At 43.4% G+C, this 24202-nt stretch overlaps 5 non-coding genes and 1 pseudogene across 5 annotated transcripts; 4 read left to right on the top strand and 2 right to left on the bottom strand.

Moving 5' to 3' along the window:
- Positions 1 to 525: 525 nt before the first annotated feature.
- trnal-aag (transfer RNA leucine (anticodon AAG)) lies at positions 526 to 607 on the bottom strand. Its single transcript has one exon. It is a non-coding gene; the product is annotated as a tRNA-Leu (tRNA).
- A 2767-nt stretch (positions 608 to 3374) lies between these two features.
- trnal-aag (transfer RNA leucine (anticodon AAG)) lies at positions 3375 to 3456 on the bottom strand. Its single transcript has one exon. It is a non-coding gene; the product is annotated as a tRNA-Leu (tRNA).
- Positions 3457 to 20240: 16784 nt separating this feature from the next.
- LOC148813149 (5S ribosomal RNA) lies at positions 20241 to 20359 on the top strand. Its single transcript, XR_016086286.1, has one exon. It is a non-coding gene; the product is annotated as a 5S ribosomal RNA (ribosomal RNA).
- Positions 20360 to 20896: 537 nt separating this feature from the next.
- Positions 20897 to 21015, top strand: LOC148813148 (5S ribosomal RNA; annotated as a pseudogene).
- Positions 21016 to 21552: 537 nt separating this feature from the next.
- Positions 21553 to 21671, top strand: LOC148813147 (5S ribosomal RNA). The gene has a single exon (XR_016086284.1). It is a non-coding gene; the product is annotated as a 5S ribosomal RNA (ribosomal RNA).
- Positions 21672 to 22208: 537 nt separating this feature from the next.
- On the top strand, positions 22209 to 22327 carry LOC148813146 (5S ribosomal RNA). The gene has a single exon (XR_016086285.1). It is a non-coding gene; the product is annotated as a 5S ribosomal RNA (ribosomal RNA).
- The last annotated feature ends 1875 nt before the right edge of the window (positions 22328 to 24202 follow it).

Genomic DNA, 24202 nt, shown 5'->3' with positions numbered 1-24202 from the left:
TTAACAGAATGTGAAAGCACGATCAACTTTGTAACTGCAACCACAGGAAAAACAGCAAGAAGCAGGCTCCATTCCCCATTTAAATCTGTCGTGCGAGGCATGCTTCTTGAACGCATGAAGTAAATCCCACGATCGCTTTTGAACTTGGACAAAGTACTTCCAAAGGAGCGCTATGCGCAAAGATTTAACAAGCTCAACCCCCGCCAACGATTCGGTGTGAAGAAGCAGAACATTCAAGTTTCACAGACAGAAGCGGCACGCCAGCACAGCCAACATTAAAACGGAGGGCACACTACGATTTGCATTGACACAAAAGTGATCTGGGCAGACGTCGTTCCCTGCATAACGCAAAAAGTGGCAAAGCGCTTTTGGGTTGAGAGGACGCAAGAAGGTTTTTGTTTTGTGCCTTGATGTCAAGCTGAGAAAGTATCTTTAAACACTGCTTAGTTTCTCGAGAGACTGCCAAAAAGCAGTTCCCTCCCTTTGGTCTGAAGTCAGCTGAAAGGAGGTGGCGACAGAAGCACCTGGCAGCGGTGGGATTCGAACCCACGCCCCCGGAGAGACTGGAGCCTTAATCCAGCGCCTTAGACCGCTCGGCCACGCTACCCGCTGTGCGCTGTCTCTTTGTCTTGTTACTTGGTCGGAGGAGGTCGGGTGGGTTTTGCTCTTGTCGCCCGACTTAGTGGCGTTATGACCGTGGAACCGACTGCACCTGCTTTTTCTGAGATGCTTCCCCTCTCATGGCGAGATCTCGACTTCTTTAACACCTCTGGATAAAGATCTTCTGTGGAGCAGGTTTCAGACCTCTGCGTACAGCACCCTTGATGTCATTTTATCTTTACAGCAGCCGCATCCGGAAAGTTGTGTCTTTTACGTTTTATTTGAACAACAAAACTACATACAATACAAACAAGAGCACATATAACGTATCAAGAAAATCATCAGGGGCACATGCTATAATACAATTACACTTTATGAAAAACGATTACACAAGGTAAATAAAGATAAGGTCCGCACAGCTTGTTCTTACATTTCGAAAGAGTCCGTAAATACCCCTTTACGTCTATTTTGAACTGTTCAAACATAGGACTCTTCCCAGACTATTTCACTTTATACCACATTCCTAAACGAGGATGCATCTCCTGTTTTAGAACTATTTTGGCCGTGTGGCTTATACAACGCACCCACAGTATTCTAATGGTGGACTGCAGATCTGTGCTATAGTTCAGTCGAATTCGAAGGATCCAGCAATCGTACTGGATTTGACAGGGATTCTGAAATGTCTCTTGCAAAAGTATTCGGGTTTGCTTGAACCTTTGATAAAAAAAAAGTGATCTGATCTGAAACTACCCAGCTTACAATCTCTGAGGTAGTTGTCACTAAACTCGGACGTGATGTGGCACACATATGCCGTGTGCCTTTACTTTTGTAAAAAACTGGTATCGGGAAAAGTTTCTTAATATTTCTTTTGATTAGCATGCAAGAAAATGTGATCATTACCTATGGAATTTCCCGCCAGCGTGGAGCTTGAATTCACAACCTTGAGATTCAGTGTTCAAGAGTCACAGAAGAGGTCGGCCTGGTCTTCAGTTTGCCACAATAAGCTCCGGCAGTGCTCCTCTGTAAAGCAGATTGTTCGGATCCGTTATGTGGGACGGCACTTCGATACTAAGATCGTTTGCAGCACACGCATGGTTTCCCCCCTTCACGCAAAAAACATAGACAAAGGAAGCTCTCTTGTCTTGGACTGCTGACTCCCGGATTTAAAGCGCTCTGGGTGCCAGCTAAGTCTCTAACAAGCACACTATAAAGACAGGAATTACACTTTGCTCACGTCACGCATGGAATGGCGAGGCTACTTGTTCCAATATTATCTAGTCTCACCTCATATGGTGCCGATTCCTGGTTTTCATTTAAGAAAGAGCACTGCAAACACCGTAAACAGTGCAAAACGTGTGATGAAAGAAGTCTTTTCCCCCCTTTGTCTAAAGCAGAACACAGCGGAGTCATGCCGAGGGTTGTGAGATCAAGATTTCAGTGGAGCACTGTCGTCTACGTCTTTAGCTACATGAGTTGGACATCCTCTTGTACACGGAAAGCAGATTGAGATCCTCTGACATGAAAAGTGCCAGATAAAAGCCATTTCTCATCCTTTCTCTTAGTGGTGGAGCTATCGCATGTAAATGAGGCAACTTGCAAGGCGAGCAGGCTCGGTGCACACCGAACGCAGATGTCTCAGAGCAGTTGAGACATGTCCAAGTGGCTGTCAAAGGATGGCCCTTTGCCGGCGCCGTGGCTTAGTTGGCTAAAGCGCCTGTCTAGTAAACAGGAGATCCTGGGTCCGATTCCCAGCGGTGCCTTTCTTCCTGTCTTACTGTACAGAATTTATCCTTATGGGCAAATCCCATGCCTTTTAATTCAGGTGAATGCAAGTGTTCGTTTCCTTTCTGGAACAACTTGTTTTGAAAGAAATCTATACAGCTTGCGAAAGATGAAACACAAATCTTGCTTATCAGTGAAGAAGAGGTACTCCCAGCAGGCCAGCTAATACCAGCAGTGTTTTTTTTTTCACCCTAACCCAGAGAATGGAGAAAAGCGAGGCGCCTGTGGCTCTGCAGTGTAATCAGTTCGCGAGTTCGGCGGTTAGCTGAAAGAGTGGCAACTGGAGCTCGCCCCAGCCCGTCCTTATTCTTTTAAAGAGGATAAAAAATTAACTTCGCCGCCATTACTACCAGCTTTAAAAGACTGCCATGGGCATGGAAAAAAACACACTACAGATGACTTTTCTGGAACCGAAGCAGAGATTCCTTTACGAACCAACTGATAAAGCTCAGCCAGTGAATACTGTTAACAGAATGTGAAAGCACGATCAACTTTGTAACTGCAACCACAGGAAAAACAGCAAGAAGCAGGCTCCATTCCCCATTTAAATCTGTCGTGCGAGGCATGCTTCTTGAACGCATGAAGTAAATCCCAGGATCGCTTTTGAACTTGGACAAAGTACTTCCAAAGGAGCGCTATGCGCAAAGATTTAACAAGCTCAACCCCCGCCAACGATTCGGTGTGAAGAAGCAGAACATTCAAGTTTCACAGACAGAAGCGGCACGCCAGCACAGCCAACATTAAAACGGAGGGCACACTACGATTTGCATTGACACAAAAGTGATCTGGGCAGACGTCGTTCCCTGCATAACGCAAAAAGTGGCAAAGCACTTTTGGGTTGAGAGGACACAAGAAGGTTTTTGTTTTGTGCCTTGATGTCAAGCTGAGAAAGTATCTTTAAACACTTTGCTTAGTTTCTCGAGAGACTGCCAAAAAGCAGTTCCCTCCCTTTGGTCTGAAGTCAGCTGAAAGGAGGTGGCGACAGAAGCACCTGGCAGCGGTGGGATTCGAACCCACGCCCCCGGAGAGACTGGAGCCTTAATCCAGCGCCTTAGACCGCTCGGCCACGCTACCCGCTGTGCGCTGTCTCTTTGTCTTGTTACTTGGTCGGAGGAGGTCGGGTGGGTTTCGCTCTTGTCGCCCGACTTAGTGGCGTTATGACCGTGGAACCGACTGCACCTGCTTTTTCTGAGATGCTTCCCCTCTCATGGCGAGATCTCGACTTCTTTAACACCTCTGGATAAAGATCTTCTGTGGAGCAGGTTTCAGACCTCTGCGTACAGCACCCTTGATGTCATTTTATCTTTACAGCAGCCGCATCCGGAAAGTTGTGTCTTTTACGTTTTATTTGAACAACAAAACTACATACAATACAAACAAGAGCACATATAACGTATCAAGAAAATCATCAGGGGCACATGCTATAATACAATTACACTTTATGAAAAACGATTACACAAGGTAAATAAAGATAAGGTCCGCACAGCTTGTTCTTACATTTCGAAAGAGTCCGTAAATACCCCTTTACGTCTATTTTGAACTGTTCAAACGTAGGACTCTTCCCAGACCATTTCACTTTATACCACATTCCTAAACGAGGATGCATCTCCTGTTTTAGAACTATTTTGGCCATGTGGCTTATACAACGCACCCACAGTATTCTAATGGTGGACTGCAGATCTGTGCTATAGTTCAGTCGAATTCGAAGGATCCAGCAATCGTACTGGATTTGACAGGGATTCTGAAATGTCTCTTGCAAAAGTATTCGGGTTTGCTTGAACCTTTGATAAAAAAAAAGTGATCTGATCTGAAACTACCCAGCTTACAATCTCTGAGGTAGTTGTCACTAAACTCGGACGTGATGTGGCACACATATGCCGTGTGCCTTTACTTTTGTAAAAAACTGGTATCGGGAAAAGTTTCCTAATATTTCTTTTGATTAGCATGCAAGAAAATGTGATCATTACCTATGGAATTTCCCGCCAGCGTGGAGCTTGAATTCACAACCTTGAGATTCAGTGTTCAAGAGTCACAGAAGAGGTCGGCCTGGTCTTCAGTTTGCCACAATAAGCTCCGGCAGTGCTCCTCTGTAAAGCAGATTGTTCGGATCCGTTATGTGGGACGGCACTTCGATACTAAGATCGTTTGCAGCACACGCATGGTTTCCCCCCTTCACGCAAAAAACATAGACGAAGGAAGCTCTCTTGTCTTGGACTGCTGACTCCCGGATTTAAAGCGCTCTGGGTGCCAGCTAAGTCTCTAACAAGCACACTATAAAGACAGGAATTACACTTTGCTCACGTCACGCATGGAATGGCGAGGCTACTTGTTCCAATATTATCTAGTCTCACCTCATATGGTGCCGATTCCTGGTTTTCATTTAAGAAAGAGCACTGCAAACACCGTAAACAGTGCAAAACGTGTGATGAAAGAAGTCTTTTCCCCCCTTTGTCTAAAGCAGAACACAGCGGAGTCATGCCGAGGGTTGTGAGATCAAGATTTCAGTGGAGCACTGTCGTCTACGTCTTTAGCTACATGAGTTGGACATCCTCTTGTACACGGAAAGCAGATTGAGATCCTCTGACATGAAAAGTGCCAGATAAAAGCCATTTCTCATCCTTTCTCTTACTGGTGGAGCTATCGCATGTAAATGAGGCAACTTGCAAGGCGAGCAGGCTCGGTGCACACCGAACGCAGATGTCTCAGAGCAGTTGAGACGTGTCCAAGTGGCTGTCAAAGGACGGCCCTTTGCCGGCGCCGTGGCTTAGTTGGCTAAAGCGCCTGCCTAGTAAACAGGAGATCCTGGGTCCGATTCCCAGCGGTGCCTTTCTTCCTGTCTTACTGTACAGAATTTATCCTTACGGGCAAATCCCATGCCTTTTAATTCAGGTGAATGCAAGTTATCGTTTCCTTTCTGGAACAACTTGTTTTGAAAGAAATCTATACAGCTTGCGAAAGATGAAACACAAATCTTGCTTATCAGTGAAGAAGAGGTACTCCCAACAGGCCAGCTAATACCAGCAGTGTTTTTTTTTCACCCTAACCCAGAGAATGGAGAAAAGCGAGGCGCCTGTGGCTCTGCAGTGTAATCAGTTCGCGAGTTTGGCGGTTAGCTGAAAGAGTGGCAAATGGAGCTCGCCCCAGCCCGTCCTTATTCTTTTAAAGAGGATAAAAAATTAACTTCGCCGCCATTACTACCAGCTTTAAAAGACTGCCATGGGCACGGAAAAAAACACACTACAGATGACTTTTCTGGAACTGAAGCAGAGATTCCTTTACGAACCAACTGATAAAGCTCAGCCAGTGAATACTGTTAACAGAATGTGAAAGCACGATCAACTTTGTAACTGCAACCACAGGAAAAACAGCAAGAAGCAGGCTCCATTCCCCATTTAAATCTGTCGTGCGAGGCATGCTTCTTGAACGCATGAAGTAAATCCCACGATCGCTTTTGAACTTGGACAAAGTACTTCCAAAGGAGCGCTATGCGCAAAGATTTAACATGCTCAACCCCCGCCAACGATTCGGTGTGAAGAAGCAGAACATTCAAGTTTCACAGACAGAAGCGGCACGCCAGCACAGCCAACATTAAAACGGAGGGCACACTACGATTTGCATTGACACAAAAGTGATCTGGGCAGACGTCGTTCCCTGCATAACGCAAAAAGTGGCAAAGCGCTTTTGGGTTGAGAGGACACAAGAAGGTTTTTGTTTTGTGCCTTGATGTCAAGCTGAGAAAGTATCTTTAAACACTTTGCTTAGTTTCTCGAGAGACTGCCAAAAAGCAGTTCCCTCCCTTTGGTCTGAAGTCAGCTGAAAGGAGGGGGCGACAGAAGCACCTGGCAGTGGTGGGATTCGAACCCACGCCCCCCAAGAGACTGGAGCCTTAATCCAGCGCCTTAGACCGCTCGGCCACGCTACCCGCTGTGCGCTGTCTCTTTGTCTCGTTACTTGCTCGGAGGAGGTCGGGTGGGTTTTGCTCTTGTCGCCCGACTTAGTGGCGTTATGACCGTGGAACCGACTGCACCTGCTTTTTCTGAGATGCTTCCCCTCTCATGGCGAGATCTCGACTTCTTTAACACCTCTGGATAAAGATCGTCTGTGGAGCAGGTTTCAGACCTCTGCGTACAGCACCCTTGATGTCATTTTATCTTTACAGCAGCCGCATCCGGAAAGTTGTGTCTTTTACGTTTTATTTGAACAACAAAACTACATACAATACAAACAAGAGCACATATAACGTATCAAGAAAATCATCAGGGGCACATGCTATAATACAATTACACTTTATGAAAAACGATTACACAAGGTAAATAAAGATAAGGTCCGCACAGCTTGTTCTTACATTTCGAAAGAGTCCGTAAATACCCCTTTACATCTATTTTGAACTGTTCAAACGTAGGACTCTTCCCAGACCATTTCACTTTATACCACATTCCTAAACGAGGATGCATCTCCTGTTTTAGAACTATTTTGGCCGTGTGGCTTATACAACGCACCCACAGTATTTTAATGGTGGACTGCAGATCTGTGCTATAGTTCAGTCGAATTCGAAGGATCCAGCAATCGTACTGGATTTGACAGGGATTCTGAAATGTCTCTTGCAAAAGTATTCGGGTTTGCTTGAACCTTTGATAAAAAAAAGTGATCTGATCTGAAACTACCCAGCTTACAATCTCTGAGGTAGTTGTCACTAAACTCGGACGTGATGTGCCGTGTGCCTTTACTTTTGTAAAAAACTGGTATTGGGTAAATTAAAGTCGAAACCCAAAACAGTTACATAATTAAGAGTAAATGCCTCCTAATAGCTAGCAAACGCTCCTAGTTAGTAAAGTTGTTTGTGTCCCTGCCTGTCACGCGGGAAACTGGGGTTTGATTACCGACGGGGAGACAGCTAGTTTTTTATGATCAGATTCCAATCTTTAATGCTGTGTGTGAGAGTTTACGTAACTTTCCTTTTCTCACATTTTCTGACGACTATTCCGAAGGAGCGCCCTGTCAACTCCTAATACTTTTAAAAAAAATCTACCTGCATGTTTGATTATTTTTGTTTTATTTAGAAAAAGTTCAATATTGATCATAACTAAAGAAAATAATGATCAGAAACAAAAACAAAATGTTGAAGATGCGACTCAATCTTGAATCAGAGCTGGGTGACACGGGCTTCTGTTCTGATATGGTTGTACGAGAAACAGGAGGAATCTTTTCTCTCCTATGGAGCATGAGCTGAATCAGGAATGAGACATTTCGTGTGTTTGTGCATATGTCAACGCATGACCTACATCGTAAAACTAAAACTAAATTAAAAACTAACATTAAGTTTTCAGAGACATTCATTTATATACAAACAAGAGATAGACAAAGCAATAATTCTACATTAACTTGTCCTGCACTGATCAGACTAATTGAAATGGTCTGATTCAGAGCCTGTGCAGCTCGTGCTAATACAACATTTTCCTTTGATTTCCTTTGAGGGCGGAGTTGTCTTTAAAATCTGGATTAAATAAAAAGGAGTGACGTCAGTGTAAAACAGCTTTCCTTCTTGGGGAACAACGGTTGTGTTCCATATTTCTAATTATTTTGGTTTCAAGATAGCAATTTAGGATGAAACATAAAAGCCAGCTGGATAAAGCCGTTACACGTCATTTACAATGGTCTTTCAACTAATAGCCCGTGCAGGGATCAAACCCCAGCTGTTGGTACGAGTTGCGTAAGGCTCTGCAACATGCAGATGAGAAACTAACCTCTGCTTCTTCATTATATACACAGTGAGCTATATATGCGGGCTTACTGCCCCCTACGGGCTCTGTATTTGATTGCGGTACAAGACCGGCCGTGGAGAAATGAAGTGAAGAGGGTGTGTTCATTAAAAGGCTCATAGCATCCCTGGATGGTCTCAAACCACCACCCTTTTGGTTAACAACCGAGCCACAAAGACTCATGTACAGCTTAACACTTCTCGGTCTCAGTGTAAGTGATACACTCCGTAAAATTTCTGGAGAATCATTTGTTTTTAAAGGAAAATCGCCAACAGATCAATTGGAGTTTTTTCATTCTATACTGCAATTTCTGAAGGGTACCCTGTGAAAATACGAATTTTGACGAGAAGGGATGGACATATAAGGTCAGCAGGCTTGGGGAATTGGACCTTATGGTGAAGGCTGCGGGCTCGGCATCAGCAGAACCTGATCAATATCGGTTGACTCCGATATACTTTGACAACTTAACTTCTGGATTTAGAGACATTTACCTTAGTGTCGGTATACTAAGATGTTTTGGTAACGAGGAAGGAGGGACAAAGCAAATTGGCAGAATGTGTGCTATTTTGTTGACTACAAGTCCTCACATGCCAGAGGGTCAATATTAAAAAAAACGTAACAGTATAATCTCTTGTACTTCACAATTTAATAGTGTCTGTTACATTGTGTCTCACACCTCAGTGTCAGAATTGTGAGACGAGTTTGTAATCAGGAGGGAGGGCCATAGCAATTCAGCAGAAATTGCATTCACCTTTTCCCAATGCATTCTTACATGCCATTTTCTCACATGCCATGCTCAGAGGGTCATATTTTTAAAATGGTATCATAAAATGTCCTGAAGTTCAGGATTTTGACAGTCTGTTATATTGTGTCTCACACCTTGATGTCAGAAATATGAGACGATTTTAAAATCAGAAGGGAGGGCCCTAGCAATATAGCAAACATTGCATTTACCATTTGACAATGTCTTCTCTCATGCCATGTTCAGAGGGTCGTATTTAAAAAATGGTACAGTACAATGTCCTGAAGTTCAGGATTTTGATAGTCTTTTCCATTGTCTCTCACACATCTGTGTCAGAATTTTTAGACATTTTTATAACCAGGAGGTAGGTTCGATCACCCTCTGCTCATCCTCAGTTAACCATATAGTCTCATATGCCATGTTCTAAATGTCCCATTTAAAACTGCTATATTAAAATTTCTTGTAAAATGCAAGAGTTTGAGACTTTTTATGATCAGAAGGCAAGGTCGTGGAAAATATGCAGAAAGTGCCAGTGAATTTACGTTTTGCCTTTGTCTTATTTACTCGTGGTATAACATGCCAGTTTGTTTTATTGTGAGTTGTGTTTCTGAAATGTGTTTCATACAAAAATGCAATTTGGACAGTCTCTACTTACATATTCCCCTTTACTGAGGAAATGTACAGTAATACATCCGGATAAGTATTTTTAAAAACGACTGTAGAGAGCCATCTTCAGGCGAAAGACGACATAACATCATAGCAGCAGCATTTAAGATGGAACGAAAAACGCAAAGCAGCAGCTCGCGAATAAGAAGCCAACTTCAGCCTCGTTAGTGCAATAGCATTAGGTGAGGTGGAAAAATATGTCTTGATCTGAATCTTAACATTTTTATAGGAGGTGTTCTAGGACCTCTTGCCTCAGAAAAAAAAAACTGCCAGTACATCACTTATTTCTACTCCATCAATAGCAGCAGTGTTATCAGTACTGAGCCCTAAATGTAGGTCCTATCATCACATAAAAAGTCGAAAGTATCGACTGCATTCAACTGATAAAATGTATCTTCTATGAGAGTTATATCTTTATCCAAAATACATCGGAAACAAATTTGCACGTTTTTTGGGGGGGATCCCAAAGACTGACACTCAAAACTTTTTTTTCCTTCTTTCCAGGAGGGAGGATTATTCAGATGCAAACATTGTCCCAAAATCAATGTACTCTCCATTGATATTCAAATCCTCAAATTCTTCATCTGAACGTCGATATTGAAATATGATATCGTACAAATTGTGGTTTTCTTTTTAAAGCAAATTTTATGCTTTAAATTAAATAAATTGTATTTATTATGAATGTGCCGGAAATTTTTCAGTACTTTAGAGGGTTCTGCCATTTTAGATGTTATGCTGTTCCTGTCTGATTTATCAAATGTGTCATTTAAATCTCCAGTCATTTCTATATCAGTCTGAAGGCCTTGCAGTAAAGATTGCAATTCATCCAAAAATGCCAAGTTTCCCACTGGTGATACATACAAGGAAATGAATGTATATTTCCCCCCCAAATCAACAAATTTAAAATCAAATACCTCCCTCATCTGCAGGTGGAGAGAATAATGTCAGAAGAAATACAGGTTTAAAAGTCAGGAGCATTGATAGTCCTATTTTAAAATGACACTAAAATGCTCACAATATATTAAAAAGCTCTGTAAAATGCAAAAATAATAAAAAAAATATTAAAACAAGGTAAAAAGAAATAATACACAGTTATAAAGCTCAGGGATTATCAATGTGAAGTTACAATGGGTTGATTGTGTTTCATGTGATTTAAAAAATAAAATGTTTGCAAAAAATCCACTTACAATATGCTAAAAATGGCAAGAATACTTAACCTTTTACTACCAGTGACATATTTAGCCAATGTCCGCCTGGAATTTCCTCCCCCTTAAACATTTGTTATATCTCTGCAGCAGAACATAGCAGGAGCCTGGTTCAGGTCTTAAATTGAAGCTAACCCCCTTGGCTTTGAGTGTGAATAGTCAAATTTCTTATATTGCTTAATGTGTTCACTCAGCAGACAAACATATGAAAAAAAAAACAAAAAAAACAGCTGGCGAACATTTTTTTTTGGTCTTCAGAGGTCAGATTTTTCAACTATATGCATGTCAAGGGCCTGGGAATGATTTGAAAACCTTGTTCTAGGTGGCTACTAGCTTGGATAAAAAATTGGGACAAATTGATCAATTAGAAAAAATTCTACATCATGTTTTGTGAAGACTGGACCTGGAATGAAATGTCACGCCTATAATAAAAAATCATAAAATATAGAAAATAATAAGAATAAAAACCATTGCAATTGCTATAAAAACCTTAAGACACTGCTAGAGAGCCTTTATCTGCTGTTATGCAATGAAAAAAAACCTCAGAGTTGCCTTCTGGTGTGAAAAAAAGGAGCACTGATAAGAAACTGATAAAAAAAACTGATTGATTATCCCTTCTGAGTCAATGATTGACAGCTAAAAATGCAGCCTGAAGCTTCTAGAGGAAGTCTCACCCCCTAAGGGCTCTGAATGGCTGAAAATACAAAGAATGACAGCGGTTTTTACCAATCAAATCGCCTTATTTCTGGCGCTCGTTCTTCAAACATTTACTACGTCATCAGTAACGTTTACTAGTCTCTAGCTCTTGAGATAAACTAGTCTGGGTTATTTTGGATATATATCATGCTCCAGAATAAGGTAAAAACATGGGATATATATATATATATTTGCTGTTTTTTGCTTTTGCGGTTTTGTTGGTAAAAATGTATGATATTGACATGCTGTGCTTGACGGGTTGCCGTGTGTTTTTATTGGGATTCTGCTAGTTCATTAATTTATTGGTTTATTGCATAATAGTGTCATGTCTGAGGAAACAAACTTTATGGTTTTGTTGTGGTGATATTTGAGAATACGTGCATGTGAGAAAATTTGTGGAGCGGTTTCAAACAAACGTTGTTTATCTCGCGTTTATCTTAAAAATAAAAAGTGTCATCTGGGGAGACAGGAGTGGTCCTCGGTGACCGCGATCCGGGCTAAGTTAACAGGTGTGTAATTTTAAAAAAATAAAACAAGTTAAAAATAAATACTAAATGGGTTTAACATTCAGGAATGTAATTGGTCAGATGCTTACGATAAGTGATGCTGGTGTTTCGTGTGATTTAGCGAATTCAAAAAAATATTAATTTTAAAAACGGCAAGAGCTCGTATGGAAAAAAAAAAGTTCGTAAGTATCTTTGTTACAACAGCCGCGCCAGAACTATTCAGATACTGTACATCAGAAAAGTACCTGAACTTGACTGGTTTATATTCAGTTATGTGCATTGGGAACGAAAGGGAGACTTAGATGGATTTTATTAGGGTTTTAGGAATCAGAAAATTTATTTTTACACGTTTATGCCTACGAGCAGAAATAACTTCCTGCTTTCAGCGCTTTTTTTGTTTCTGCTTGTAACCTCGAACAGAGAAACCCAGTACTGACTCACAGAAACACCCCGGAGTTTCTGTGTTTCTGGGATTTAAGAGGGATGTATGCAGCGGTGTTACTAGTCTGGAAGGAGGAGACGCGCATTCCGCACGGGGAGCGTAGAGCAATGAGCCGCACCTGCTGCGCGCTGAGTCCTGTCCTATATAACCGCTGAGCACGGATACACAGAGTCTTCAGCCAGTGTTGGAGATTTATGATTTCAATGTTTTTTTTTCCTTTTGAGCAGAAGATGGATTTCTTCCTCTAGTTAAAGTTATTGGAGTTGTGGTTACTGTGCAAGACCGTCGGGAATAGCGCTTTTATTTATTTTTTATCAAGCAGTCTCCTGTATACTGTACGTGAAATAAAGATAAGAGTGCTTTCTTGATACTTCACAAGAGTATACATAATTTACGAGCTGTATTAAAAAAAATGAACTGGAAGAAAAGCAATAGGGCTGGAGTTTATAGACTGTGATGCAAATACGAGAGTAGGAGAGGAGGGGACTAGTTCAGGAGCACAACCGGCCCTCTCCTGCCCATTCTCCCACCAGGGTCTGTTGTAACCCAGTGTGAAATTCAGCTCCTTGCAGTTCAGCTTTTGATCACTCAGCTGCTTTGCCCTGGGAATATGGGGCAAATAAAGGAGATAGCAACCAGACTAGAGGGAGAGTTTTTATTCCTAAGGGATGACTTGTTTTACAACAGCAGACAACTTAAAGAAACAAAAACCTCTGTTCTGCTGCTCCAGGTTGGTTCCACTGGGAACAAGTGTGGCCAGGAGCTCATGAACAGTAATTAGGGGTTGTTTCCACAAGGGGGGCTGGAGTAAGTTAGATGTCAAGGGCAATAAAACTCATTAGACCTAATTGACCAGTTAAAGTGAGTTGTTCTGCTTTCTGCACAGAAACCAGTGCTCTCTTCTCAATGTGTGGGTGAGTCTGTCAGTGATATAACAGCTAGGCAGGACTGCCACTGTGGTCTATTTCATCACCTGTGACCCCATCTTCCAAAGACAATAGTCCAATCTAGCATAGAGTGTCCCGGACTGCTCCGTCAGTGACAGTGAGAGGTTTATCTTGTCTCTTGTTCCGCCAGAATGTAACAAATAGTGACCCCTTAATGGAGGAAACTTTAGCTTTTGTGGGTAATTATACCACTTGACAATGTTACAGGTGTTGGGGGGGGGGGACCCCTAGTGATCCCACAGTCTCACATAGACAATGGCCAGTCTACACAAACCTCCAGTCAACACAGCCCTGACCCCTGTTATGTCACCCAGGTCTACACTGTGAGACAATGATTATTTAGGAAAATTGTAAGGAATGCATTCCAAAGCAGTCAATGGAAGTATGGAATTAAAATAGTCAAGTCTTGATAAATAGAGTATATTATCTATTTATTATATCTTTACATTGTAACAAAAACAAATTTCAAGTCCATTATGAGCACACACAGCATATTAAAGATGGGTCTCTGCACTGTAAAGGAATCTCAGTTCACTTATAAAAACTTTAGCTAATAAACCTGAAATGTCATTTCTTTTACTGCTTGTTCTTTAAGGTACTAACTCATTGACATTATGTAGATTAAAATAAGACATGTTCACAAAGAAAAAGCATTTATCACAAATGTATCATGCCAAATAAACTCTAGTAATCAAGAGCAATTAAGAAAAGGAAACAAAACCATCTTTTGAGGATGCCAGATAGAAATGTAAACACACACTCACACGTGGGGCCAATCTTACCAGAAATCAATTAACCCACCAATGATCTTGGACTGATGTCTGAAAACCAGAGCAAACAGTACAATATTAAGGTACTAAAGCTATTAGTAGAACAGATCTAGCTTCTCAACATAATACTTATGTCTGAACTTCATTGAATAGTGACACTTCAATCTTTCATATTCAATATTTTTCACAAAATCAACAGCTGAGAACAGACCGCCATATACCTTTATCCAGTGGTTTTCAGAGCAGAGACATCCGTGTGGGCAAGAGTTCTTTCCCTGAGGTCCACTGCACGTCAGCTAGCCACGTTCTGGCTGGGTCGTGTGTACTCCTGGGAACGTCGCCTGTAATGAATATTGGGGACTTTGTACAAATGAATAATGTGAGCATATTAATATGATTTGTGTTGAAGCCAAACATAGACAATCACTGTTAAAACTTGAATTCAACCTCCAGTGTCTGCTTTTGAAATGCTGATCATCACCCGTCTTCTGGCTTCTAGATGCACGTGTTAATGGATATTTCTTGTCTTCTTTTTTTTCCCCCCATATTTCTGTATCATTAAGTACTTCTGGGTCATTTCATGTACCTCGTGGCATCTTGGCTGGTGGTGAATGGCAGGCAGCTGCTCTAAAAATAACATGCCTATTAATATGATGTTGAAGACAAAACCAAAACAATACAACTTTGTTTTGCACTTTACAATTTATCACAAGCTTGTCATATTTACAGTCATCGACTGATTTAGGCTGCTGTTCCTGTGAAAAATGTCCTTTGTTTAAGAAAGATTCAATTTAAAATCTTTAGGTTTTAAATATAAACCACTGGCAATATGGTAATCACTTTTACAACTTTTAAGAAGTTGCAAGATCCATATCCCTTCCTTATGAACTTGAACTTTATTGCCATATGTAACCGGTACTGGTACAATGGAATTCTTACTCACAGAAAGTCTCTCGATTGTAAAACAAGTGTAAAAAACAAGACAAAGTGCAAACAGTGCATCAAGACAATGTACAAACAATAGACAATGTGCAAGTAAACATGTAGACAGTTTGAATGTAAACAATACAGACGTGTAAACAATGACTGGAGATGTGCAATAGATAAGAAATCATAAAGAGGTAGATGGTGATGGTGTAGGTGAGGTCCGAGGGGGATGGCTAAATGTGTTCGCCAGTCTCACTGCTTGTGGATAGAAGCTATTGAAGAATCTAGTGGTAAGTGTCCGTATGCTCTTATATCTCTTGCCTGAGGGCAGTGGGGTGAAGAGCTCCTGCCCGGGGTGGTGACTGTCCTCTGTGATGGCCAGAATTCTACCACGGCAGCGGTCCTCATAGAGCTGTTTAATCTCGGTGAGACCGCAGCCGATGATCTTCTGGGCCATATTGACCATTCTCTGCAGTGCCTTTCTTTCTCGCGAAGAGGTGTTGCCATACCACACGGTGATCCCGTTGGTGAGGACGCTCTCGATGGTGCAGCGGTAGAAGTTCACCAACACATGTATTGGCATCCCCCATCGCTTGAGGCACCTCAAGAAATAAAGGCGCTGCTGAGCCTTCTTCATGATAGAGTCAGTGTTCACAGTCCAGGTTAGATCTTTAGAGATGTGAATTCCTAAAAACCTAAAGCTGGTGACTGTTTCCACTTCCATTCCATCAATACTGAGTGGGCTGTGAGTGTATGGCCTGTGTCTCCGAAAGTCCACTATTAGCTCTTTCGTTTTCTTTATGTTCAAGTCCAGGTTATTGCTATGACACCACCTAAGCAGCTGTACAACTTCATCCATGTAAGTGGACTCGTCATCATCACTGATCAGTCCTATTATAGTGGTGTCATCGGCAAACTAAATGATGCGGTTGTTGCTGTGTCTTGCTGTGCAGTCGTGAGTAAATAGGGAGTACAACCTTGGACTCAGACAGCAGCCTTGTGGGGTTCCAGTGCTCAGGGTGAGTGGTGTTGATGTTTTATTGCCTATCCGCACCACCTGTGGTCTCTCGATAAGAAAGTCCAGCAGCCAGTTGCAGACAGAGTTGCACAGACCTAATCCCCTGAGCTTTGTCACCAGTTGACTGGGTATGATGGAATTGAATGCTGAACTGTAGTCCACAAACAGCATTCTCACATACGAGTTCTTAGTGTCCAGGTGTTCCAAGGCTGTATGCAGAGCCAGGGAGACAGCATCATCCACTGATCTGTTGTTCTGGTAGGCGAACTGCAAGGGGTCCAGGGACTCACCAGCTTCTCCAGGCATTTCATCACCACAGATGTTAATGCTACTGGGCGGTAATCATTCAGGCATGTCACTTTTGCCTTTTTGGGGGTTGGAACAATAGTGGTTTTTTTGAAGCAGGTGGGGACCATGGACTGTGACAGGGAGGAGTTAAAGATGTCCGTAAGCACTGTGGTCAGCTGGGCTGCACATGTCCTTAGGACTCGAGGTGGTATCCCATCAGGCCCTGCAGCCTTACGGATTTTCACCCTGCTCAGAGTCTTCTGCACGTCCTGCTCTGAGAGTTTCAGAACAAACTCGCCCTGCACACTTGGGGTCTTCTCAGCATTGCCCATGTTCAGAGCATCAAAGCGGGCATAGAAATGGTTCAGCTTGTCAGGCAGGGATGCCTTGTTCGTGTCAATCTCCTGGCTGCAGCCCTTGTAGCCTGCGATTGACTGTAATCCCTGCCACAGCCTCCGGGTGTCAGCGCACTGCGTTTCAAGCCGCACTCTGTAGCTCTGTTTGGCGCGTTTTATGGCTTCCTCTAATGCATACCGTGATTTCTTGTACAGCTCTTTGTCCCCCGATTTGAACGCGATGGATCTATCTTTTATTTTATTGCGAATGTCGTTGTTGAACCACGGTTTCTGATTGGGAAATGACCTAATTTTCATTTCTGGTACACAAATGTCGGTGCAGTATTTAATATAGCTGGTGACCGCGTCCGTATACTCATTTAAATCTGTGTCGGGAGCTCTGAATGCGTCCCAGTCTGTACTATCAAAGCAGTCTATTAACTTGCTTTCCGCCTCCTCAGACCAACAACGCACTGACCTGTTCGCAATGGGGGAGGTCTTCAGCTTCTGTTTGTACTCAGGAAGCAACAGGAGAGCGATGTGGTCCGACTTACCGAAACTCGGTTTGGGAAGCGCTTTGTATGCTCCTTTTATTGTTGTGTAGCAGTGATCCAAAATATTGTCTCCTCTTGTCGGTACTGTGACATGCTGAATGTATTTTTGCAGTACTTTCCTCAGAGTGCAGTGGTTGAAGTCGCCAACTACAATTGAGACGGCTTCTGGGTGGGAGTTTTCGTGCTTGTTGATAATGTCGTGGAGTTCGCTATGTGCTGCTTCCACGCAGGCTTGAGGTTGAATGTAAACGGTTGTGATGATAGTGGCGGAAAACTCCCTCGGCAAATAAAAGGGTCGACATTTTATGGTCAGGTGTTCTAGATTCGGCGAGCAGGATTTAGAGATTACCTTCACGTCGGTGCACCACTTGCTGTTGACCAGGAAGCAGACGCCTCCTCCTTTGTGTTTGCCGGTTGCTTGGTGGTTTCTGTCCATGCGGTAAATGGTGAACCCCTTTGGCTGGATGGCGGTGTCCGTGACGCATGCATTCAGCCAGGTTTCCGTGAAGGCATAAACACAGCAGTCCCTCAGGTCCCTTTCCGCATTGATCCGACAATGTAGCTCATCTATCTTTTTGTCCAGTGACTGAACATTAGCTAACAAAATAGACGGCAGCGGTGGTCTGTGCGGACGCCTTCGTGGTCGCGCTAGTACGCCGCCTCGTCTCCCCCGGCGTCTGCCCACCTGTTGTTGTTGTTTGCCGCATCTTTGTCCGATCCAGCAGGTGGGGTCCGGTACGTGAAAAAAGTTGTTTGATGACATTAAGGAGTCTGTCCTCAGGTTTAAAAGCGTTTGTCTATCATAAGTAATGACAGACATTGAGCGTCCAACACAAAACAAGAGTATTAACGTATAAATAAACATTAAAACAGACACACAACGAGAGAGGTTTCTGTAAACCGTCGCCATCTTTCCATCTTTTCTTATATCCTTGCTGATGAGAATGAGAAATGCTATTTTCAAGACATTAACACGAATATAATTTTTACATTAATTCCAAGATACAAGAAAATGAATATCTTCAAAATATGCACTTTAATATACTTACTTAGTTTCTTTTTTGGAAATGGTCAGTGAACCAACCACTCCAGAGCTTGTCCTTCACCTTGAAATTATTTCCTGGAAATGCTGTAATCACAGAGGAGCTCTTCTCCCCTCAACAATGTCCCTTTTTGTCACAGACAGAATTATGACAGACTGTTCGTTGATTATAAATGACTTTCTTACAGCCCTTACATTGTCTTTTCTCTTTGATTGATTTATCCATCTTCCGATTTGCCTCCTTATCCGGGAGGCAGGCTCAGTGTTTTTCACGAGCATCAATGCACAGTTTTTGTGCAGGTTCATCTGAAAAGAAAAGACATCTCATGTCTCTCTCTGTCATCTGTGAGCTTCAGCAGTTGTCTTTGTGATGACCTTGCCATTGTAATCACACACCACCTCTCCCTTCTGGAAACACCTGGAAGTCACAAACTTCTACCCCTTCACAGTGTAGTGTGCTCTCACGAGGCACCAGTTCTGTAGGTTTTGGGCATTTACGGGGACAATTATTAATTGTAGCCATAAATTACAAAGTTGATTCTTTTGATGGCTTTAGAATCCAACCATGCGATATAACTCAAACAACGCACACACACAGGTACTAATACACGAGCATACATTTATTAATACATAGAATATGCATGTAAACCTAACAGATCTTATCGAGAGGGTTATCAGAATACAAAAGGTATATATTCAGTCAGTTACGAAGAGTTACATATATCAAGAGGACATACGTTCAGTATATCATTCATTGAGACCGTTTCGTAAATGAACTTGGTTATAACTTCTACATTAGATACTCAAAACAAGTACATAACTCTTAGGAATTAAATTGATATCAACTGGTTGGGATAACAATTGAATTCTCGAGCAGTAATGCATTGAAGTTGAATACTCATCCAATCTCTGGGGATTCAGATCTCCTGCGGGCTCTCTGGCTCCGTGCCAGGCTGTGCTGTGCTGCAGATGCTCACTGACCGGCTAGTTAGTGTTGGCTTTAACTAGCAAAGTTTGTGCACAGGAGAAAAGATGACTGTGGGTCCCAGCAAGTCAGGAAGAGGACCGGTTCATTCCTGATGAAGCGCTAGTTCTGAATAGTGATTCAGCTGTCCACAGTTCCGATCTGTTCACAAGGCTTGCTGCTGGTGCTTACCTCAGGTGGATCCTCTGCTTACTCTCTGGCAACCTCCGCTCTAGACTCTTAGAACAAAGGAAAGTTCTGGCACTCGGACACACTGGCCGTTCCGTGGTTGTCCGGGCTGAGTCTCAGGATGGTCAGGAGGCGCACTGCGAGAATGTCCTGCCCTTGGGAGCCTTTTGCTCCTGGGCCGTCCTGCCCTGGAATTCTCCTTTGAATTCCCTTTAGAAAAGTCCAGGAAATAGTCTCTCAGGCCCTCTGTGTTGCCTGTTTTTACCTGGAGGAACTTCAGCTCGTTCATTGGCTGAAAGTTCCATGGGCATCAGAGTCCCACGTGGGTTACTCGGCCCTACCAGTCCCTGATTGGTTGATCAAGGTGAGATGTGAGTCACTTACTCCTGACACTTAGGAATGCAGTCCAGATGTCCATCTGGCACACCCTAGACAGATAGGCGCCAATGGATGACCATTGATCATGATAGCTAGGCTTAGCTAAGTACATCCCCATTTGGGAGCTGTCCCTTATCAAAAGAAAACATCTTTAAATCAGCCTGCATGAATAGTTTCTCTGTGGCTGCACCACAGAGATGAACAGAGAGATGGGGCCTCATTAGAAAAAGCACAGCAACACTTAATTCTGTCTTATTAACAACCATTGCCGCTACAAGTGAAAGGCTGAAGTGAAATAGAGCGGGGACGAAGGCAGTGAAGAGAGAGAACGTGGGAAGAAGAGAAAAACGCAAGGGAAATAAAGCAGCGTCGTAAAAGAGGTGACGGAACTGTCCTCTCTATAAGAAGGGTTCCAGCGAGCCTTGCACTCGCTTACGGCCACACCCCCTTGAGCACGCCTGATCTCGTCTGATCTCGGAAGCTAAACAGGGACGGGCCTGGTTAGTACTTGGATGGGAGACCGCCTGGGAATACCAGGTGCTGTAAGCTTTTAAGCGCAGGAGGCGCCCTATCCCTGCTCGCTCGCTCATTCCCCTGTTCACACGTGCAGTGCGGCTTGTCCGTCTGTTTATTTGTCAGCTTTGGCGAGACACGGGTGCTTGTGTATTAGCGTGAGCGTTTTTTATTCTGATCGTGAACAGTTTTACAAGTCCGCAAAGGATCGAGGAAAGGTTTATCGCCAGCTGAAAAGAGACACAGCGCTTCGGCTGTGGAGACTTGTTCGGCTGGCGTTCGGGGAGTCCCGTTTTTCAGAATTGTATTGAGATCGTTTTCCACAGAGCTCAGATGTCAAAGCACAGCAGCAGCTCTCCACAGCGATCCTCTATAGCGCCCTTTCTCCCGCAGCTCCGTCCTCATTGGAAGGAAGCAAGAGTGAAAGGCTGAAGTGAAATAGAGCAGGGACGAAGGCAGTGAAGAGAGAGAACGTGGGAAGAAGAGAAAAACGCAAGGGAAATAAAGCAGCGTCGTAAAAGAGGTCACGGAGCTGTCCTCTCTATAAGAAGGGTGCCAGCGAGCCTTGCACTCGCTTACGGCCACACCCCCTTGAGCACGCCTGATCTCGTCTGATCTTGGAAGCTAAACAGGGATGGGCCTGGTTAGTACTTGGATTGGAGAGGGCCTGGGAATACCAGGTGCTGTAAGCTTTTAAGCGCAGGAGGCGCCCTATCCCCGCTCGCTCGCTCATTCCCCTGTTCACACGTGCAGTGCGGCTTGTCCATCTGTTTATTTGTCAGCTTTGGCGAGACACGGGTGCTTGTGTATTAGCGTGAGCGTTTTTTATTCTGATCGTGAACAGTTTTACAAGTCCGCAAAGGATCGAGGAAAGGTTTATCGCCAGCTGAAAAGAGACACAGCGCTTCGGCTGTGGAGACTTGTTCGGCTGGCGTTCGGGGAGTCGCGTTTTTCAGAATTGTATTGAGATCGTTTTCCATAGAGCTCAGATGTCAAAGCACAGCAGCAGCTCTCCACAGCGATGCTCTATAGCGCCCTTTCTCCCGCAGCTCCGTCCTCATTGGAAGGAAGCAAGAGTGAAAGGCTGAAGTAAAATAGAGCGGGGACGAAGGCAGTGAAGAGAGAGAACGTGGGAAGAAGAGAAAAACGCAAGGGAAATAAAGCAGCGTCGTAAAAGAGGTGACGGAGCTGTCCTCTCTATAAGAAGGGTGCCAGCGAGCTTTGCACTCGCTTACGGCCACACCCCCTTGAGCACGCCTGATCTCGTCTGATCTCGGAAGCTAAACAGGGATGGGCCTGGTTAGTACTTGGATGGGAGACCGCCTGGGAATACCAGGTGCTGTAAGCTTTTAAGCGCAGGAGGCGCCCTATCCCCGCTCGCTCGCTCATTCCCCTGTTCACACGTGCAGTGCGGCTTGTCCGTCTGTTTATTTGTCAGCTTTGGCGAGACACGGGTGCTTGTGTATTAGCGTGAGCGTTTTTTATTCTGATCGTGAACAGTTTTACAAGTCCGCAAAGGATCGAGGAAAGGTTTATCGCCAGCTGAAAAGAGACACAGCGCTTCGGCTGTGGAGACTTGTTCGGCTGGCGTTCGGGGAGTCGCGTTTTTCAGAATTGTATTGAGATCGTTTTCCACAGAGCTCAGATGTCAAAGCACAGCAGCAGCTCTCCACAGCGATCCTCTATAGCGCCCTTTCTCCCGCAGCTCCGTCCTCATTGGAAGGAAGCAAGAGTGAAAGGCTGAAGTGAAATAGAGCGGGGACGAAGGCAGTGAAGAGAGAGAACGTGGGAAGAAGAGAAAAACGCAAGGGAAATAAAGCAGCGTCGTAAAAGAGGTGACGGAGCTGTCCTCTCTATAAGAAGGGTGCCAGCGAGCCTTGCACTCGCTTACGGCCACACCCCCTTGAGCACGCCTGATCTCGTCTGATCTCGGAAGCTAAACAGGGACGGGCCTGGTTAGTACTTGGATGGGAGACCGCCTGGGAATACCAGGTGCTGTAAGCTTTTAAGCGCAGGAGGCGCCCTATCCCCGCTCGCTCGCTCATTCCCCTGTTCACACGTGCAGTGCGGCTTGTCCGTCTGTTTATTTGTCAGCTTTGGCGAGACACAGGTGCTTGTGTATTAGCGTGAGCGTTTTTTATTCTCATCATGAACCTTATATACTGTATCTCTACATCCCATAACCTTTAACGGCAGGTGCCTGGGTGTGGACATGTTCTGATGTAATATTTAATTTTTAATTTATTAAATAAGTAAACATTTTAGTAAAGTCTGTTATATTGTTAAAATCTATAAGCGTTATAAATATCAATTTTTGCTTGTGCTTATAATTTATCGCTGCTAAATGTGTCTTATTCAATTATTTTAACACTTTTATGACCTATCCACTAAAATATAAAAACCTGCCCTACAACGCTCTTCTCAAAAGATAAAATAAGTTTTACATTTTTTGATTCAATGTAATTTCTTTTCTAGAGAAACACATCATTTGAGGCTTGGGTTGCATGTTAATATTTTTAAGGTTTAAAGACTTTACGTTCACGGTACGTGGAAAATCATTTCAAACTTTTGAAAAGTTGTTGAGAATTTGTCATTGAAATAAGCTTACATATTTTAATTCAAAGTGATTACTTTTCACTCTCGATAAAACACGTGTGATTTTGGGGCGGAGGGATATGGTGGGGCGTTCTAAAACATCACAACCATTTGAAAAATGTCTTGAGCTATGTAGGCATGGTTACAAATGTGGAGTTTATGCTTAAATTAGCCGACTTGCCGGTTTTGAAGTGTGACACCTGAGCTGTCAGGCCCCGATATTGACTGCTGCGAAGATGGCTTCTTTGAGTAGTGAATCATCGGATTCCTCTGCTATGCAAACTGAAGAAGTAGGTTGCTAAAATATTTTTTCTGATAGTGGAATTGTCGTTTCAATCTGCGTTTAGCGTATTTCGTTTTCAACACTTTGTCTTCTTTTTAGCAAAAGCTGACCCAGCACTCAGTGGTGTGTGACAGTGGCTGTCATGTGAACTCATGAAGAGTTGCTACAAATGGTAAATATTAAACCACAGCAAGTTCGAAGCAAACGAAAAACTAACACAAAAGAGGCATTACAATTGTAAATATTTTAGGTAAAAAGCATGCCTATTTATTTTGTTAAGCCTTCCTTTTCTTTTTTCCTTTAATAGAATAACGAAGAGGTCGACGCATCAATCTTCAAACTACCATCAAGCTTGAATGTTTCGTGTCTGTTCATGTGTGTTCGCCAAAATGTGGTTAATGATGATGTTCAACCTAGTTTAGCTAACGATGGCTCTAATGAGCCCGATGCTATGGATCAGATTGTAAAGTCGGTGGTATGTTGCACCTTCAACCATTGTTTAAAGGGGGTTGTGGTTGACGAATGCGCGGCCCGTTTGATTAATCATCCAGGTCAACGGGGTCACACATGCCTAGTTGTCGGGTGCGCGGATGGGTACTGTGGTGTCTCCGGGGGAAAGTTTATGTAAATGAAAGTAGTACTCACACCACACTTTTCTTTCCTGAGTTTCGTGGCTTTTCTTCCTCCAACTATCTTCCAAATACAGTCCGTAATCCGTTCCCTTAATCCTGATCCTATCCGAGTTCCAAAAGTCCGTAATAAAGCCAATCCGCGATGTATCCTTATCCAGTGTCCGTAATCCAAAAACCATAAACCTTTTCTCCTTTCAGTAGTCCGTTATTCTTTAGCCCGATCTTTAACATACACCTCTTTCCTCTCTTTTCCTCCAAACCGCATTCACCTTATCGGCTTCCGCCCTGTTCACTGCCTCCGGGGCACTTATATTTTGGTTCCTGATGCGGCTCAGCTGTGTCTCATTGTTTCTCAGGGTAGACCCTTTC

Source organism: Atractosteus spatula, assembly GCF_055471065.1.
Source record: "Atractosteus spatula isolate fAtrSpa1 chromosome 10 unlocalized genomic scaffold, fAtrSpa1.hap1 SUPER_10_unloc_11, whole genome shotgun sequence".
NCBI lineage: Eukaryota > Metazoa > Chordata > Actinopteri > Semionotiformes > Lepisosteidae > Atractosteus > Atractosteus spatula.
Note: the sequence above shows the minus strand (reverse complement) of the source record. Positions and strands in the feature narration are given on the sequence as shown.